Source organism: Bison bison, unplaced genomic scaffold, assembly GCF_000754665.1.
Source record: "Bison bison bison isolate TAMUID 2011002044 unplaced genomic scaffold, Bison_UMD1.0 scf7180017864050, whole genome shotgun sequence".
Classification (NCBI taxonomy): Eukaryota; Metazoa; Chordata; class Mammalia; order Artiodactyla; family Bovidae; genus Bison; species Bison bison.
Window position 1 is genome coordinate 2,177,023 of NW_011494622.1, and position 19,803 is coordinate 2,196,825.

Genomic DNA, 19,803 nt, shown 5'->3' on the forward strand with positions numbered 1-19,803 from the left:
TAAATGTTTTTAAAAAAAAAAAAAACAAAAAAAACAGCCATTTCTGTTTCCAGTCTGACTCTCTCTTATGATTCTGTCAAGAGAGAGTGGAGAATGACAAGCAGGTTTGGTTTTGTTTTTAATTTTTCATTTGAATATAGTTGTTTTACAATGTTGTGTTAGTTTTTACTATACAGCAGTGTGAATCAGCTATATGTATATATATATACACACACACATATATATCCACTCTTTTTTTGGAGCAGTTTTAAAAATATATGTTTAGTCAACAAATCTTTATGATGTGCCCTGAGCTAAGAATTCAGCACCTAAGAAACAGCCCTGAGGGGTCAGGGCTGACCTGGCTCCTGCCCTCATATGCGGATGGTGGCAATGGAACAGCAGAGGAAAAATTCAGTAGGAGTTGAGAATTCAGGGCAAAAGGCTGGGGGAAATATGCATTCAGTGACATGCATTTAAACCCCAATGATAAAGTTGTCTCTGGAAATACTGGCTTCCCTGGTGGCTCAGTTGGTAAAGAGTCTGCCTGCAATGCAGGAGACCTGGGTTTCATTCCTGGGTTGGGAAGATCCCCTGGAGAAGGAAATGGCAACCCACTCCAGTATTTTTGCTTCGAGAATCCCACAGATGAGCCTGGTGGGCTACAGTCCATGGGGTCACAAACGGTCAGACTCGACTAAGTAATTAACTTTCTTTCTTTCTGGAAATACTTGGAAGAGGGAGGGTCAAAGGCCTCTGACTTAGTAAAGTCTTCAATATGGGAGCAATAAAATGATCAGAAACCAGTCCTGGGAATGGAAGTTACCATTAGGGAGTTTGTAAAATTGTCAAGGCCATGTGCACAGACATTGGCTGGTGTGACCAGCAGTTTCAAAGAAGAAAGAGTGGAAGTTAATATGGAAAGACTCTGAAGAATGACTTTTGAAGGAGAGCCAAAATTGATTCGGAGGAGATGAGTATCATTTGCCTGTAGACTCAAGGACATGGTGGTGGGAAATGAGACCTGGAATATGGGAAATATACGATTTGTTACACAAATGTTAACAGTGAAAGGAAGGTGCCCACAGGAGGAATTCCTACAAGAGGTTTAAGAATAATCTGAGGTTGAAGATTAGACCAATGCCTTTCCCATGTAAGTCCTCCTCAGCTGTATCTGACAAAGATTTTTAACATACCTTATAAATGTGGACTTTGGGATTACTTCTTTGTTGGTATCAAACAGACAAAGTTGCTATTTTTTTTATTGACTATGTTATATAGCATTAAGAATATAGTTACTTTTTTGTAAATCGTAAACCATCATTCAAAAAACAGACTTATGTAAATTGATTACTAAAACAGTACTTTTTTTTTCCCAGAAATTAAGATTCATTTACTCAAAGATTGTGATTTAGGTATCTAATTTAGCTTGATGGTCCAACTATGTGTTCTCAGGAAATTTCTCTTTATCCATTAACTAAATAAATTTTGATGCTAGGAGTTAGATTGGTTAGACTAAGAATTGTTTCCTAAATTAATAGTTTCATGTAAATAAAAGCAAACATACATCATCTATTAGGAATTTAATTTACGTACAATATAAAGTCAGAATTGATTCCTTATTTTTCCTCCTTATTCTTTGGGGATTCTGGAAACACATATGTAAGTGTCTATGGCTGCAAAGCAGCTCTGGATAATTGCCTATTTTCATTTCATAGGTGGCATTGTTTTTTTTGGTGTTTTTTTCCTCCTCTGCTGCTACTTATTTCATCTGAAGAAAGCCTTCTTAGTACTAATTCTCACACACACACACACACACACACACACACACTCACACACACACACATACACACACATATTTTAACAAGGAGGTTGTACCGTCAAGATCAGATTAACTGAGTAACCCACAATAGTGGAAGAAGTCAGTTAAATACTTCGGGGGTGTAGGAGTCAGATTAAGCCCCACCAGGGAAAGAGGGACAGTTGAACTAATATTAGGAAGTAGAGAAAATAATTGAAACTGGAGAACTCTAGTCCATTAATCTGGAGGTTCCTTGTATAACCAATGAGCTTTAATATCCAATTTAATGAAAGATGCTTATTTCACTTGCCAGAGCAGAAAAATTAATTGGTAGCTATAATTTAAGTTTGGTCTCCTTTCTAATTGAAAGAATGTCTAAAGGGAGGGGAAAAAAAAGAAAAACATTTTCATTCCACTCATTTTCAATTTTTAATTTCTTTTTTTTTAAGTTTTATTACAAGTATTGACATTTTCATTATTTCAATTGGATATTTAATTTGTTACACACTGTTGGTAAGTAGGAAAAGAAAAACCTCTTGAAAGACAGCAGACAGTTTAATGAACATGAAGTCTATTCTCTGAGTTTGCAGGGTGTGAGGAATCCACCTGTCCAGGAAGAACCTGGCATGTGACAATGTTTCGGGAAAGTACATGTTAAAGCAGATACACGGTTATATATATTTTATCTTTTTATCATGTTAGAAATTAATTTTATTAGTGATTCCTCACAACCTACATTTTTTTTTTAAGAATGTCATTGGCAGTTGGCTAAACCCTGATGCTGTACTGAGTGACTGATGCTCACATTTTGGGCCGTTTCTCATTTACCTGTATTACCTCAGGCCTCTGGCCCTCCTAATTTAAATATAAATATATTAATAAATATACGTATCAAGTATTTGCAGAACACAAATTCTGCGTGTTAGTGAACACAGAAATATTTCACAGTTTTTATGTCTTTCTTTTCATTACTCCTCTGCATAATTCTAAAATCAAGACAAAACTCCTCTGAGTGAAGGCACAGAAGAGCCACCAGAATAAAGAGGCCCAGAGGAGTGTGGCCTATTTAAAACATCTGAAAATAACTTAGAGAAGACCCTCCTGCTTTTTGCCTCTGCCAAAGAGACAGGGCAGCCTGGGAAGGCTCGTGGCTGTGTCAGCGTCACTTTCCCTCCTGGCTTGAGGACGGGCGATGCCAGAGCAGTGTGTCCTCTGGAAATGATTCCTTGCCCAGTCTGTCTTCCTGGCAGTGTAGGAAAAAGCCAGCATAGTTGGGAAATACCCCATCCACTTTCAAATCAAGCCCACATGCTTTTGCCTGTTTTATGCACGTGGGGTCCCGTGGGTGTTTATGGAACGCTGAGGTGATGCCTCTGTGGCTCTGGGAGTAGAGATTGGTCTACACAGTTGAAATGACCCACTGTCCGACAGTGAATGAACTGCTCTATGGTAAATTCAATCATTTTGTGTTGCGTGGTGAATGACTTATTTGATCAAACCTAACTATGCCTTGCGGAGAAGGCAATGGCACCCCACTCCATTACTCTTGCCTGGAAAATCCCATGGATGGAGGAGCCTGGTAGGCTACAGTCCATGGGGTCGCTAAGAGTTGGACTCGACTGGGTGACTTCACTTTCACTTTTCACTTTCATGCACTGGAGAAGGAAATGGTAACCCACTTCAGTGTTCTTGCCTGGAGAATCCCAGGGACAGAGGAGCCTGTTGGGCTGCCGTCTATGGGGTCGCACAGAGTCAGACACGACTGACGCAACTTAGCAGCAGCAGCAACTATGCCTTGAACAATTTAAATATCTTAGTGAATGAGCTAGGTCTTACGAAAGGTGCAGGATAAATATTCTCTGCATCCGTGTAGAGACCAGCAGCTTCAAACACAATAGACATGATGATTAGCAGAACAACTGGTTTCCAGTTGGCATGTAGCAGATCACATTCAGACAATGGAGGATTACTTAAATGACACAGAAGACAGTCTAGCATAGTGGTTAAGAGTGTGGGCTTCAAAACGAAACTGCCTTGTTGACTTCCGGCTCTACCACATACCGCCTTGTGATATGCGGCAAAGCATCTACGCCCTGGATAGATAAGTTGGATGGCATCACTGACTCAATGCACGTGATTCTGAGTAAGCTCCGGAAGTTGGTGATGAATAGGGAAGCCTGGTGTGCTGCAGTGCATGGGGTCACAAAGAGTCAGACATGACTGAGTGACTGAACTGAACTGATCTCTCTGTGGTCCAATGTTATCATCTTCAAAGTGAAGATAATAATAACATGTTCCTCATATGTTTGTAGTGAGGCTGAAGACTCAAGTAAAGATATTAACTCACGCCTGACACATAATTAGCACTCAGCTGAAGTGTCTTTTATTAGTAGCAGTATTCAATAAGTGAACTCATAGGATATCCTTTAGTTTGGAAATGAATATTCTTCTAGAATGACAAGTTCTAAAGTAAGCTGCTGCAATTATTTTTTAAAATAATCCCTGACATTTAAATAATGTTTTAAAGTTGGCAGGACTGTTTTCATGTAGATCTTTAAGATTTGATACACTGTTTTTGTCCAAGCCTTAGGAGATGGGCAGGAGAGATGGTGGAATTTTAGAGATGGTTGGTTTGAGGTGACCCTTAAGACAAGATGACCTACGAGTCAGTGATGAGTGACATGAGGCCTGGATGGCCATTGCTGGTAGTCAGGCGGCACTTAATAAAGGATCCTAATTTCTCTTTGCCTCATATTTACCATTCATCATCAAATTGTCATCATCAGAGACACAATCACAAGCTAAATCCTTTTTAATGAGCAGTCGGGATGATCCGACATTGAGCCAGATGAAGTACTCCTGAACACTTAAATTCTCTCAACCTGAAAAATACCTGGACTTCCTTGTCAGCTTCACACTCGAAGCCCTTCACAAGAACCATGTGTCCAGGCCCTGGACCATCTATGGTCCTTTGGATTCATCAAGCTGATGCTCCTGAATCACGCTATTTGGGGGAAATTTCTGCTGTGAAACCACTCTGAAACTTCCCAAATGAGGTGGTTACAGAACTATCTTGGAATCTAGATGGAAATAAAAAAGAATTTTATTTCATTTAAATTATCAGGGCTTCCCTGGTGGCTCAGTGGTAAAGCATGTGCCTGCCAATGCAGGAGATGTGGGTTCAATCACTGACACGGGAAGATCCCACGTGCCACGGAGCAATTAAGCCCCTGTGCCACAACTGTTGAATCTATGCTCCAGAGCCTGGGCGCCACAGCTACTGCGCCCATGGCCTAGAGCCCGTTTGTCACAAGCCAAGCCACGGCAATGAGAAGCCTGTGATTGCAGTTAGAGAGAGCCCGGCTTGTATCAACTAGAGAAACACCAACACAGCAACCGAGACCCAGCATAGCCAAAAATAATAATCAAAAATATTTTTAAATGATCAAATATTTGACACACGTTTTCTTTTGTTCTACTCTCAAAACTACTGAAATGCATGTTGCTTATTGAAAGTTTCGAGGTTCAGATGAGCCCACAGTTAAACTGCTCGAGAGAAGTCATAGGATTTAATCTCTGAGCAAAAGTTACAGATGTCTGTACAACATTTTATACATTTTGACATGAAGTTTTTGCTCCCATAAGAGTTAGCTCCTGTTCAAACACTGTGTGTTTGATGTATGCAGAATGTTTGTATCTTCTTAGTAGAATCTAAGCACCCCAAGGGCAGGAATGGTGTTTTGTAATTCTGTTACATCCTACAAACCAGAGCATCACATTTAAACCTTTCACCTAGTCAAAAGATAGATGATTGCATTGTACATCCATAACTTAAACTTCTGTGCCTTTAATAAACCCGGATGTCTCCAAGATTTGTGGCAGCTGAGAACATTCAGATAACTAAATTGCCCACTTTTATTCTTTTAGATAGATGGCATCAATTTCTACTGCCTCACCAAAAAATTATGTAGGCCAAGGATAGAACTTTCCTTATAAATTTTACAACCAGCTCCTGAGAGGCTAGAGAAAGATCGTTGCCTTCACAGCACTGTTGATCTTCTTCATGGCTTTTGTCGTGATTCAAACAATGTGACAGAAGCCGTCCCCCAAGGAGGAGTTTAATAGAATTCAAGAGAGATGAACCTACAAATATACATATTAACTCTCCATAAAATCCATGTCTTACATGTTCAGGAATTCTCTTTTTTTAAGGCCTTATGATTTCTCATAATATGTGTTTCCCTTCAAAATGAAACAGCAAATTTTGTTAGCTGTGGAATATTTTAGTTAAATGGTTTTAAAAATTAACAAGTTGAACTCATTACTTAATTATTTCTTAGGGAAAAAAATAAAACAACTTCATAATCATTTTCCTATAGTATCTGTGAGGCTTCCAACTTTTCCCAAACAATTATCATTCTGTATTTTACCCTGGGACCAATTAAGCTTTCTAAAAAATTTTTTCTAGTTAATTCCTTTATATCAGCTTCTTAAACAGGTGATGTGGTTATTAGACTTCATCTCTACATCCCTGTGAATTTTCAATCCAAATGTTTCAAAGCAAAAGTCAGTATTGGAATGAAGGAAACCAGAGTCTGTATTTTAGAGCAGGAAGTGAAATCATTTGTTTTTAGTCCTTTCCATGATTTTAACTCTTAACTATTCACTGATTGGTTTTGTGTCTTCAAGGTGAGAATTTTTTTTATTAAGTAATCAAAATAAACTTTTAAACTTGCCAAGCAAAAACGTTATCTAAATCTCACATTTAAGTTAGATTTAATTCTGAAACGCTTTTAAGGACCCCTGTTACTCATTCTCGCGGTGGTCTTTCAAAAGCCAGGTGTCTGGGATTGTCTCCAGGCTGCTCTAAAAGCACCCCAGGCTTTGGATTAATACACGAGAGCTGCCTTTTATTTCAAGATGCCTATTTACATAATGCCTGTTCATTTAAACTCACTTGGAATGTGTGGCCAGGATGAACCCAAACCAGAGTGGGTCAGCAGTGCACGGTCTTGCTTTTTCATTGAATTAATTTTAAAATATTTCTCTCTTCCAAAGCTGGAATGGAAAAAAAAAATAGTTACTGTGGAGGCGTTTCTTAATTCAACGCTATATATCTCAATTTTAGAATAAACCCTGGATACTTTATCTCAATACATACTAGAACAGGCATTTTAAAAACTCAGTGTCTATTATTAAACCCTTCAGTACTATAAAGTGTTAGAACTTATATACAGTACAACAGAACATATATATTGCAAACCTCAGAGTAATCTCTGTTCTGACGCCATCACTTCTTTTGCACAAAATACATTTCCTTAATCCTTTGATTCAACTTTCAAGTTCAAAAAGCATCTTGGTGTGTGGATGTGGCTGTGTGGAATATGAAGATTTTTTCATGTAACTTTTGTCCTCTAAATATTATTTTTAAATACAGTAAGTCAAATGTAATGTTATGGGATAAGATGCTTCTTTAATATTAGACTTTGACATGATTTTTGAATATGTTATGAGCTTAGTTAAAAAAAAAAAGCCTTAACCTTTGTCATTTTGTTCAGACCTCACATTGAAATCCACTTTTGTGTTCTTTCTCCAGAAGGTTAGACGGTATCAGCTTTGTATTATGGGCAGGGATCCACTTCACTAAATTGCAGCCTGTTTTAAGTATTTACTTAAGTATTTGGGAGACTGGGGGCCTTAATAGTTGCAGTTGCACGCACACCAGAAATATGATAAAGCCTGCTTTCAGAGTAAAAAAAATTTTTTTTGAAGGATTTTCTTCTTAAAAAAATGTGAACTTTGAATTAGGAGAAAGCTGCTTTGAGAAGTTTATTTTCATTTGCAACATTGTAATGCTCGTTTTTCCTTGGCTTTTACCAAATGACTGGAGCTTGAAAATGTTGATGTTTAGTTACATATTTATAGAGGATGCTAATCTCCCCCCTGTGTCTGCATGCTTGCTTCTGTGTTTCTCCCCTAGAGCAGAGTTAATGTGATGTTTATCTGCTGTTACACTTTTCTATCTTTTTGAAATCCTACTTTGACATCTTTCTTTAGCATATATTTATGCAGTGATTAAATCTCATCTTCCTTTATAGCATCTCCAGATGCTGTATAGTAAAGAGAGCATTTTTTTTTTTTTATTCTTTAAGTTGGGTAAGTTTCAGAAAGTCATTCTATGTGAATAAATGACTAGGCCTTTTCTATTTCAATACTATTCAGTATGTATGTAACCTATAAATTATTTTTATTATGCTTCTGGATAAAAGTCATTTGTTTCTTGGTAACAATAATTTTATTGGGAACCATATTTGTTAAATAACACTTCATTTAGCTTTCTTTTAATAGTATCTCATTGTTCTTTCCCTTCACAAATCACATTCATTCATTAATTTTAATTTTATTTCATTTATTAGATGATGATTATTATTGTTTCTGGCTATCATCTGGCCCCATAAGACTTCTTAATGAAATTCTGAAATTTTTAGCAGAGATGAGTTCATTTCTTTGTTAATGGCTATATGAATGAGCCAGCTCTGTGATGTTTAAAACAAAACCCAGCAACTAAATAAAGCAACAAGACAATTAAAATTTTGAAAGAATGAAACAACTTGCTCCGGAATTGCAATCAAATAGTCTAAACACATAAACTCATCAGGACCGTTTCATTTCTTCCTTTTCTATCCCCTTGAACCTTGAACCTAACAATAGGAAATAATAGAAAACCAAAGCCGTGCTATGGCTCACTAACACCCTTAAAAGGCATCTGACTATGACTGGATGTGAATGAGTGCTCCCCCAAATCTTTTGCTGAAAGATGGGGCCTCCTGAGGGAGTCTTTAATTGTTTTCCCCTTTTTTCTCTGCAGGAGCCACAGAGCTCAGCTTAACAAAATCAGTATTAGTGAGGAGATCAAAACCAAATCTCTAATGTGGTCAGTATTTGACCACCTTTTTATAAAGTTAATCAAACCTGTTAAGAAAAAATGTAAAGTAGCAGAATGTAATATTCTGAAAGGAAATTCCAGAGTATAAAATTCTAGCAATTTGACCCTGTAGCAGGTGTTTACTTAAAGAAAAAAAAAAAAAAGCCAACTGATTTTTTTCACTGAGGCCAATTGGTCAGTTGAGATAAAAGGGTTACTTCATTTACATGTAGATCTGCTTTATAAATCCAAGTCAACTGTTTACAAGATTTGTATCAGATTGTGTCAGATTATTTATATTCAGTGTTGCTTTATTTTCATATCCCATTTGGCAAGTGTAAAAAGATTGATGCATTATCAATCACCAATAATATTTCATTAAAAATGAATCAGTTGGAAGTATCCCATTATGCTTTTGGCTGATGTTTTGCTTGCTTGTTTAACTTAATTGTAAAAAGAATTTTTTAAGAAAGATTTAATAGATAGTATGTTCTTTGACTTTAAAACATAAATCAGTGGTCACAGCTCTGTATGGTCACATGTAAACTCTTCTCTGACTGATATAAGGAAATCCTAATATAAATGTGTAAAATTAATTTTCTCCTTTTGATGAATCATTGCTGATGGAAAATAACCACACCATCCAATCGGATGCTTTTAACCCCCTTAGGTCATTGATGAAAAAGGGTAGGAAGTTTTTAGACTTGGCTGTAACAAAGGGCAGGTTGTTTTGGATGTCATATCACTGAAGGGCAAGCCCTTGCTTCAAGGATTACTTCCGTTATTCTGCGATGCCTAAATGATCCCAATCGTATTTCATTTCTATTTTGCATGAATGAACTACTCCCTATTAAAATGTTAATATCTCCTGGTCATTTATATCTCATAACTTCTGGTCACTTATCTCTAAGCTTGAACTTTTCCATATCCAAATTCGTCCTATGTGAAGGAGAGAACAAGTTGAGAGTGATGAAGTACAAACACGATAGCACGGATTTCCTGGCGTTGGTGCAGAAGTTCCAGGAGGCGGGAGAAGGGTTCTAGATGGAAAAGTAAGTGGCCTCTGGATTGCCCTAACAGAAAACTGTAATATGTGAAGCCCTTGAAATGCGTCAGGCACGGTGCATTTCCACACTGGCAGGATTATATACATCTCTTGGTGATCTAATTCTTCCGAATGGCAATGTTATGAGCTCAGCTACTGAAGCAGTGATGTCCGGGAGCATGACTCTGACCCCGAACTCCTGGTTCTAAGCTCAGCTCTACTATTTACTAGTGTGTATCCTCAGGCAGGTAACTACTGTGAGCCTTGGTCTCCTCCTTGGTAAAATTCTTCCCTGCTAGAATTTTTGGGAGGATAAGGTGGTAAGATTGAATGTATAAAAAGAACCCACTGGCCCATGGTTTGTTATTTTAAATCACTGACTTTTAAAAGTATCCAAATGTTGCAAACAAGCAATTTATAATCAAAACCCAATATACCACTAATCTGTCATGATTAGCTAGGAAGACATGGGACAAATCCCTTGTCACCCTTTTTCATCAAATTATTCTAATTAGGAAAAAAAAAAAAGATTAAATTCAAAAAGAAATCAAATAAGTGTGATTCAAAGCAAAATAACTTAAAACCACAGTTATATATGGTGATATATTATGCTGAAATATTAGATTTCAGAATATCTTAGGACAAACTAGCTCTCTGGTTTTAGCCCTCTGGAAGTTTCTAATCAGAGGTTACTGTTTAGTTAACTTTGTTTCAGTTTGTAGCAGTTTTCTTACTCCCATATAGATCAGGATTCATTGCAGAAGTAGATGCTGACTTCTTCATTTTTATTAGTTAGAGTCTATTTTCTTTCCTAATTGTTCATCTAAGTATCATTATATACATTTTGAGGGGTTAAATGACTAGTTTAAAGTAAGAAAAGAAATCAGTGGCACAGTCAAATTTCTAAACTGGACATATTTAACCAAAACTCTACTAGAAGCAATTTACTTCTTGATGTTCGACTTACTGTTTTCTCCAAAATGTTTGCCTGTGTCAAGAGACTAACAAAGAAATAGTAGTAATTGCTATAGTGGAAATGTCAAAAAGCTGTGGAATTTCGACTAAAACTTGGATGGTTAATTTTTGTTGTATTTGGGAAAATGAGATAAAATGAATAAAACATGATTTAGTCTGAATCTTCATTCCAATTAAAATGAGTATGCATCAGTTTGATGAGAATATTAGATGAGACTTGAACAATTAACATAGTAACAAGGGAAAAAATATGGAATTGCAGAAAATTAAGGGTGAAATTAAGTTTTTCAAAGATGAGAACTGGAGTTTCGAGGTTTCTGGGAAATACTGAAAGCTACCTCTGTCACCACAAACCCACCTAGCAGATAGTGCGTTGTTTTTAGCAAGTGCGTGCTCAGTTGCTTCAGTCTTGTCCGACTCTTTGTGACCCTGTGGACTGTAGCCTGCCAGGCTCTTCTGTCCATGGGTTTCTCCAGGCAAGAGTACTAGAGTGGGCTGCCATGCCCTCCTCTAGGGGATCTTCCTGATCCAGGGATCAAACCCACATCTCTTATGTCTACTGCATTGGCAGGCAGGTTCTTTACCACTAGTGCTACCTGGGAAGCCTGCCTTGTTTCTAACCGATCTTTTAAGCTTTTTTAAGCTTTCATGCTCAAAAAGAATTGAGATAGAGGTTTTGTCCTTATTTCTTGCTTGGAAAGGACCTCGATTATAGTTCATTAATATGCAGTTACAGAACCAAGGATAACTTTGGTAGAAATAATTTCTACTCACATGAACTCAAGGGAAGTCTCTAAGAATGATAAGGAAAGGATTGGGAAAGGATAATTTCCTTGCCTTCTTTTCTAGTTATTTTAGCTGAAGTTTAACATAGTGAGAGACCAGATAACATATGTCCATTTTTTATCAGTATTTTCATTTTTACCATGTCCTGAACCATGTGCATATTTATCGAACTGTCCTGAGTAGAAGCATGCCAAGATTGTAGGAGTTATTTCTGAAAAAGCAGCAAACCTTATCTAGATCATATTATATTAACACAATATGCATTTATTTTACATGTTTGTTTTCTACTGTTTCTCATTCAAGTATTCTAACTTACTTGATCTTTAGTGGAGAAATGTTTCTTCCAGTACCTAATTTAGTAAAGTTGAAAATATATTCCATATTACATTTAATAATGTAGTTTGCTACATTTATATAAAATTCAACCTTGATATAGAGAGTAGTAGTTCTATTTAATATTCCAAAGTAAATGTTTCATGTATTTTGTAAAATGCTGACCAGCAGTTTGTTCCCTCAACTTCAAAAAGTTCAATATTATAAGAAATGATTTGAAATGACAACAAGAGTGCTTCAGGTTAGACGAGCAGAATATTTTGGTACAACAAAGATTTTTAACAGCCTATATGAAGAGGTTATTACATTCATTCCCAGCAGATCTCTAGGTTTATAAGACTGAAATTTCCGGGATAGAAGTTAATCAAATCCTTTGACTGAGTGTGCAAATCACTTTCCTTGGCCTCTGGGGCATTACATAGGATGTTTCTTTCCTTAAAGAGTTTACAATTAGATGAAGAAGCAAGACAAAATTATAATCATAACCAAATCTCTAAAATAACCATTGTCTCAAAAGACTTAACCACTTAATAAAATATACTTCATGATGCTGAAAATACAATTGCAACTATAAAGGGATGCCTGATTATTTTTTAGATAAGGAGTGGATTTCTCTTGGCTTGGATGCAAACTTTTAGTTTCTGAAAGAATTGAAGCGTGTTTTTAAAATTTTAACAAATGTTTTCAAAATAAAGAGAGCCAGTCTATTTCTGTTAGTTGTTCCATATAACTCAGTATTCCTGGTCTTATTTGGGGGGAAATACCAAGACTAAATAGACAGACTAAATACCTGTCTAATCCTCACAGAGATGAAATGGTGTGTGGTCTTGTGAATGGAAAGATGGATCTCTTCCTTCTTGATTTAAAAGTGTTTTGTTATAATCCCATGAAAGTCATCTATTTTATACAGAGTTTGGGTAATAGCACAGAAGCTGTCCAATGCAAGTTCTCAGTATGGTTTGGGTATCACCCATCAGTCCTAAAATCATTTCATTGGCCCTTTATTGTCACTTTAATCATCCAAGCAATATAACCTATTTTCTCATTTCCACTAACTTCAGTGCCATTGTTGGCTTCTAATCAGCTGTTGAACAAAGTTCTCCATTGATGGCACCGTAGCATACATAAACAGAGAGTTCTTTTCAAACATTTATCACTGATTGAACAGAGACTGTTTTACATATTCTTTACAGTGATCTGTTATTTCGACGATATTGGAAACCTGATCAAAGCCAGTGTGAGTCATACTAAATCTTTGACTTTTCTGAATTTGAGGTCAATATTGGACTGAAGAACTCAAAAAGGAAAAAAAAAAAAAAACCCTTTCATTCTTACCTAGACAACAAAGGCCTTTTAGCCATTGCTATCTTGTTAGTCTTTTCTGAGTAGTCTCACCAGACAGAGAGCTAGTCAGTTATAATTCCATCATTACTCTTTCTAACAGCCCTTCAAGCCTTCTGCTCTTCAAAGTAGTGCGGAACAGCACAGAGCACTGTAGGCATTTGGACTCAGCACTCAGAGCAGGGAGCTGAAACAAAACGATGCCAACTGACTTTAAGGCAATTTCCTTCCCTCTGTGGAAATTTCTGCTTCTCATATTGAATCGATTCACTGAGTGAAGCTTGACCTCTTGTTAGAGTGCATACACTTTGCAATGTGCTCAAGTAATTCAAAATGAAATACCAGTTGTATATAGAAAACACAGGAACCTGACTGTAGTGTGTCCAGCTTATTTTGAAAATGAGCATGTCTTTAAAAATCTGCTTTTCTATTAAGACAGCTACATTTACCACACATTAGATGTTTCTGCTCATTGTAAGATAATTAAAGTAATGGATTCTAGCCTGAATTATCATTGTAAGCACACAGTTAAGCTTTCTTTATATATGGAAGCTGAAAAAGGAAAATGGCACAATTAATTAAAAGAAAAAAAAAAGCCTCTCTTTTTTAAGTGGGTGTGTTTGACCTCAAATATGATGATGATCGATTTCCTACATGTGTGTGCACACCCATGTTTGTGCATGCATGTGTGTGTGCCTGTGTAGATGTCCATGGGAGAGGAAACATTCATATTCATTTTTTGTCAGTATCAAAAAGTAGGGAAAGTTAGATTTATGAGTGCAAGAGATAATATTTGGATGAAATTGGTATGTAATCACTTCTGAAATGCATAACTGTTCAAATTATTCCTCTTACAAAATTTGCCTGTGTCAAAGATAACTTCTGATATTTATTGATCAATGCCATTGAATTTATACTGAAGGAAAATGGACTTATGTTTTTAATAACAGAAGCCCCCTTGCTTGTTTTTAATAACAGATTACTTATTTCACTGGAACTTGTTACGTTTATTACATATTCTTGAGTGGGGAGTAATGCTAAGCCACATCTACATGCACAGAATGAATAGATTCCAAAAGAGCCGATTTTTTGACTTCTTGATTGATCCTGATGACTGCATTTGTCTTAACTGAGTGCTAATTTATGGCAGTGACATGATTTTTTTAAAATATGTTTATATGAACTCAAATAGCTTGGGTAAGAAATATACTAACGTATCTTATAAATATTATATATATTTGTATATAATTCTATTTTGTTGAATAATTTGTGTTAGGCATCTCATTTCTCCAGATTTTCTAATATTCAGGCAGTTGGCATGAGGGTGGAAGTAGGAGGTATTGGCAGAGATACTAGTGCATCTTCAGATCTTTAATAAATGTAATTAGTTGAGTTTTATGCCTTGCCTTTTCTTTTTAATAGTGAAGCAATTGCAGTGTAAAAAAGAGCAGTTGTTTGACTATATTATTTAATTAAACAGACTTTCCTCCCTCATTCTTTCAAAATAAAAGCAGATATTCAAAGCATAAAAAGAAAAAAAAGAGATTAAAAATAATGGTCTGTAAATTTTCCAAAGTATATAAGGAAACCTCATTAATTCTGGATATTTAAAATATTAACAAAATCAAAAATAGATATGAGAAAAATATAAGAAGAGAAATCTTCTGAAGAAAAACATGCGAAATTCATTCTAGTTCTTTTTTTAAAAAAACACTTTAAAAAATAACGATAAACAAAAGCAAGACTATTATCAGAATTCATTAGTAAATTAATTGCAGATGATTCCCTGTGGGACCAAGTTTGTGAAACTGTGAATATCTTTTAAAGGTTATATTTCTCTGTTTATGCACACTCGCCATCTTTGAGTAGCAGAAGATTTAAATTTTTGTAGAGACTAGTAATTATCTGTCAACTCTCCTTAAATGAAGAATAACACCTAAATGGGAAAGTACCCTTTTTAGAAACATTTTTATCTTTCCTGCCCCAATTTTTTGAAGAGCAGAGCTCAGAAATGGGTTTGCTCATTGCACGAAGGCTTTGCTCTGGTAGCAGAAGCCATTAAAGGAAAGAGTTCTTTGGTTGAACAGAAATTAATTAGGGAAAAATGGGGATGAAAAGGAAAGCTCTTAAGTCAGTGCCTTAAAAAAAAAAAAAAAGATTCTAACAGCTGTAATATGAGAGAACATACGAACACATTTTTTAATATAATTATATGGAAAAGACATTTTTATATTTCCCTCTTCTGGCATAAAAAGAGTTTTTTGTCAAGCACTAACAATTTATTCCTTATGGAAACTGCTGTATTATTGTCTGATGGCCATTTTAGATCCATAAAACGAAATGGATTAAAGAAAATTAAACAGTATTTTTAAGTGTCTACAGCTTGTGGCATGTTAACAACAATGTATGTGAAACAGCACCAAATATGAAGCTTGTGTTTCCAAGACTTTTTTGTACTGTAATACTGATACAGTCCTTAAATATTTAACTCTGAAAGTTTGTTTCAAAATATAACTGTGAAAAATCTCAATAATTTGGAGAAGGTAAAATGAGATATGACCAAATGTAACTAAATGTATGTTGATTGTGTATATTATATGTATATATATATATATTTAATTCTGTGGCACATTATTTGTTATAGGTATTTTCAAATTTAGATAAATGAAATGAGTACTTTCTGAGAGTGAGTAAAATTGCATTCTAACTCAGAATTGTCATTGAATGTGTGATTTTAGCTAAGCCCACTAAACTCACCAGCCTCAGTTTCCCTGTTTGTAGATGAGATCGGATACCTCTTTTAAAACTCTCAGGACATCTCATGATCCTTTAGTCCTCAGATCATCCTCTGACATTAAGTTAAACCCCCAGAAGTGGCTCCGGATCGCTCAGCCCTAGCAAAAGCTGTGTGGTGTTCCCTACCGGTGTGAAACCTAATGTTAGTGGGTCTTACTTCTGGGCTGCAAAGAGTGGCCAGAGGTCCTTTTTTTGAACTGGATTGAGTATGACTTGGTGAGCTACTGTGCTTTTGCATATAATTAAATGAATGAAGACAAACAAAACTGACAAGGAATGAAGGATAAGGCTTGACGGGATCAAATGGTCAGGGTGTCAAAGCTCTAAGTAATTGCAAAGAGGGAAGCATGATTCTTCTAATAATTGGAGTCCCTTGGAGCCGGGCCAGCAGCCTTTTCCAAAGGATCCTGACCTGCCGAGCGCTCTAGATGTGCAATGAATGTTTGCTGATGGACTCATGTCTACCTTGGCGGTCACAATCTCTATGTCCCTTCAATGTGAAACTTCAACTTCATTGCTTATAATTCAGCATCTTTTAAAAACCTGTGTGCTAGAGTTGAGAAAGGATTATGTTAAATATTTATATGGTAAAGCCTACTTTAGGGAGAGCTATAAAACATGGAAGGAATGAAAGTTAAGTGGAGAATTTTTCAAAATTAAAAAAAAGCAGAATATGAAAATGAATCCAGTTCTGTTGTAGAAGTGTACACCCACTGAATTTATGGTGAGATATCAGTGTTGTTCCTCTTGTGTGTCACATGGTAGAGTGTGACAGGTGACTTTGAGGCCTGATTCTTGGTGGCCCTCTTTATCCCTGTGCTGGAAGACAGTGTAACTTGAGCTCAGTGAGACAACTTTTCTGGATTAAGTGGGCAAGATCAATCAAATGGCACCCCTTCATCCATCCTTAGCACTTGGGTCTCATACCAAAATAAAATTCTATGATGCATGAGCTCGGTAATGAGTGGGAGATTTTAACTCTGATCTACTCATTATGGTACAACCAGACTTAGATGTATTAATGTATATATATCAGAAAGTTCAAAGTTGGACAAAAGACCCTTTAGGAAACCAGACCTGGAAACCATGTAGCATGTCCCCTTGAGATGAGAAGACTGATTTTGTGGGTGGCATGCAGTCTCGGGCCTGTCCCAAGTTCATTCTGGAGGATTTCTTAGGCGTACATCTGGGTAAACATGGTTTCAGTTCACCCCCATGTGTCCCAAAAGTTGTTGCATTTGGTGGTCTGGAATATTTCCAAAAGGGTGTGGACTGCAGTTTGTGAAGAAGCATAATTAGTCTTGCCTATTAATCAGTAAGCACGTGTGTGTGTTTGTGCCAGCCTGCACGAGTGTCTACAGATAGCCTACACATACGTTGGCCATAAGAGGGGCTTACTGATTTGTGCTAAAGTCCTCTCTGTCTAGAATCATCTCGTCTGCTTAGAGCCAGATTCCTGGGTAGGGAAGGCAGGTATCTGTATGTTTGAGTACAATTTGCTGAATCTTACCATTAGAATACTTTCTTTTTTTTTTTTAAGGACTTTAATTATTCTTAGAGCTGTTTTGTGGTTTCCCTTTTGAAAAATCTAAAATGACTAAAACTAAAAATTAAAAATGACTAATGAGTTGGGAAGATTAACAAGTATTCTGAGTTTTATAGCACATTTGTTTTCTATAAATACATCATTATATGCATATGCTTTTATTAATAAAAATTGAGTGTAGTTGCAAATTTAAAGAAAAAGAAATTTATCATTTCCTTGTTTGGTTACTTAAAATTTTTCCCCTAAACATTAATTCCATGGACCCTTAGAATGAGCTGAACAAATACTTTCTAAATTAATTTGCTCCGACAGTACAGACATTCTTAAGTATTTCTGGTATGGCTCTGACTATGTCAGGAATTTAGATAACTACAGAAAACACTGTGAGAAATCACACAAATATTCAAAGAAACATTCATTGTTCTTTACGTGCACCTGACCTCTGAAAGCTTGCTCAAACACCTGGACACAAGGAGACTTTCTAGCCCCTCATTTGATGGCATTACAATTGGACATCCTCTAAAGTACCTCATTTCCTGTGGTTTGTAATAGCACCTTGCTGTGCCAAGGTTCATAGGGCACTTGAAGCCAACTGTCCATTTATAACTCTACCCTGATGAAAATTAGCATCCCAGTGGATATTTGAGAACTGAATTTACCTGGAGGTGTCAAGTTTAAATGTCAAGATTGTTTTTTATTTTTTTCTCATGTGCCATGTCTTACAAACTGAAACTTTCTATTGAAAAAAATTTATCATCAGTGATATAACCCTAGTATAATTCCAGTTTTGCCCCCACAAATAATATGTTGAAAAGGGGAGTGGGAGATTGTATTGGAGGCCTCCAAGTTTTCATATAATACTGAAGAAAAAAATTCCTTTAGTGATGTTTTAACTTCAGAATCTGACTTGATTTCATTATCTGACATTGGCAGAGATCCACAAGGTAACATACAATTATTTACCTATTTATTGAGCTCCTGCTCTGAGTGGGGCTCTATCCTGTGCAGCCATTTTAACCCCGTGTTATAAAAGTAACATTGATTTTTATTCAGAGCAGTGGCAGAAGGATTTTAGAAAGAAATGTAAGGTCTGAAATTATTTTATGAAAATTTTCATTTTGTGATTAGAGTATTATTGAACTTGGGTTATAAAGAAGATTTCAGCTTTGCTAAAATTTCATTTGTATAATAAGAGCTTGAAATTCTTGGCCTTCATCTGCATAAAAATTGAGTCCCAATTTTTCAGGCTAGCGTTCAAAGCCCTCTTTAATATGACTCCATCCTTATTTCTTTTCTGCTACCCCCTCATCCCTCTGAGGTTTCCTGAAGTCTCCTTGACCTCTGGAAATTGTATGCTTCCCACTCTTTCCCCTCTCCCAAGCTCTGTCCTCGTCTTCGAATGTCCCCTTTTTGCCATTTTCACTCAAGCGCATGCCTGAGATTAGAAAACCATCCCAAAGGCTGCCTCTCTTAAAGCATCATGACAGATCATTCCATTGGAAATTCTCCTTCCCCACCACATGTTATATCACACTTGGGAAACTCAGTGCAGTTGGTTTTATCTAGAATTCTTGCAATAAGTGTCTGTTTAACCTTTTAGGATCGTTAGGTCCTAGATATTAGGAACAGTGTCTGCTAGTTTCCCCTTATACCCCATTTACCAATAAATGCCTCACCATTTTGGTTGAAACTAACATGGATTTCTGGGCTCCTGGACTGAAGTTTGTCCTGAATACTCTTACTCCAAGGATTCTGCTATACATCAGAGATCCGAGGCCTTTTTTTTGTATCAGGATTTCCTTCCAACGTTGCCGCTAGAATAACTGTATTGTTTTCAAATAGATTAGAATTCTGTTTTAAATTGGAAACTCTAGTCTACTTTGGCATCCCTGATTGGTTACAGTTTGCGCTTCCTGATTGTATGAGTAGAAATTATTATAGTCATTATTATATAATTATTTTAGAGGAAGATTTAGCAAACTGGCCCACAGATCAAGTCAGGGCCCCCTATCTGTTTTGTTTGGCCTGGGTTCTAAGTATTTTTTTTTTTTTTTTTTACATTTTTAAGTAGATGAAAAGAAATGATAAGAAGAATATTGATGTGGTGGATTCATTTCAATATTTGGCAAAACTAATACAATATTGTAAAGTTTAAAAATAAAATAAAATTTAAAAAAAAATTAAAAAAAAAAAAAGAAGAAGAATATTGAATGACATGGGACATTTCAATTATGTGAAATGTCCTGTCTTTGGTGTCCATTAATAATTGTGTTGGA

General features: G+C 36.2%; 1 protein-coding gene across 1 annotated transcript in view; it reads left to right on the plus strand.

Annotated features, from left to right (window-relative positions):
• Positions 1–9,184: 9,184 nt before the first annotated feature.
• TENM3 (teneurin transmembrane protein 3) overlaps positions 9,185–19,803 on the plus strand; it is a 588,433-nt gene continuing 577,814 nt past the window's right edge. The window contains exon 1 of the mRNA XM_010835814.1: positions 9,185–9,757. The gene's annotated coding sequence lies outside the window, so the exon portion shown is untranslated. The remainder of the gene's footprint in view (positions 9,758–19,803) is intronic.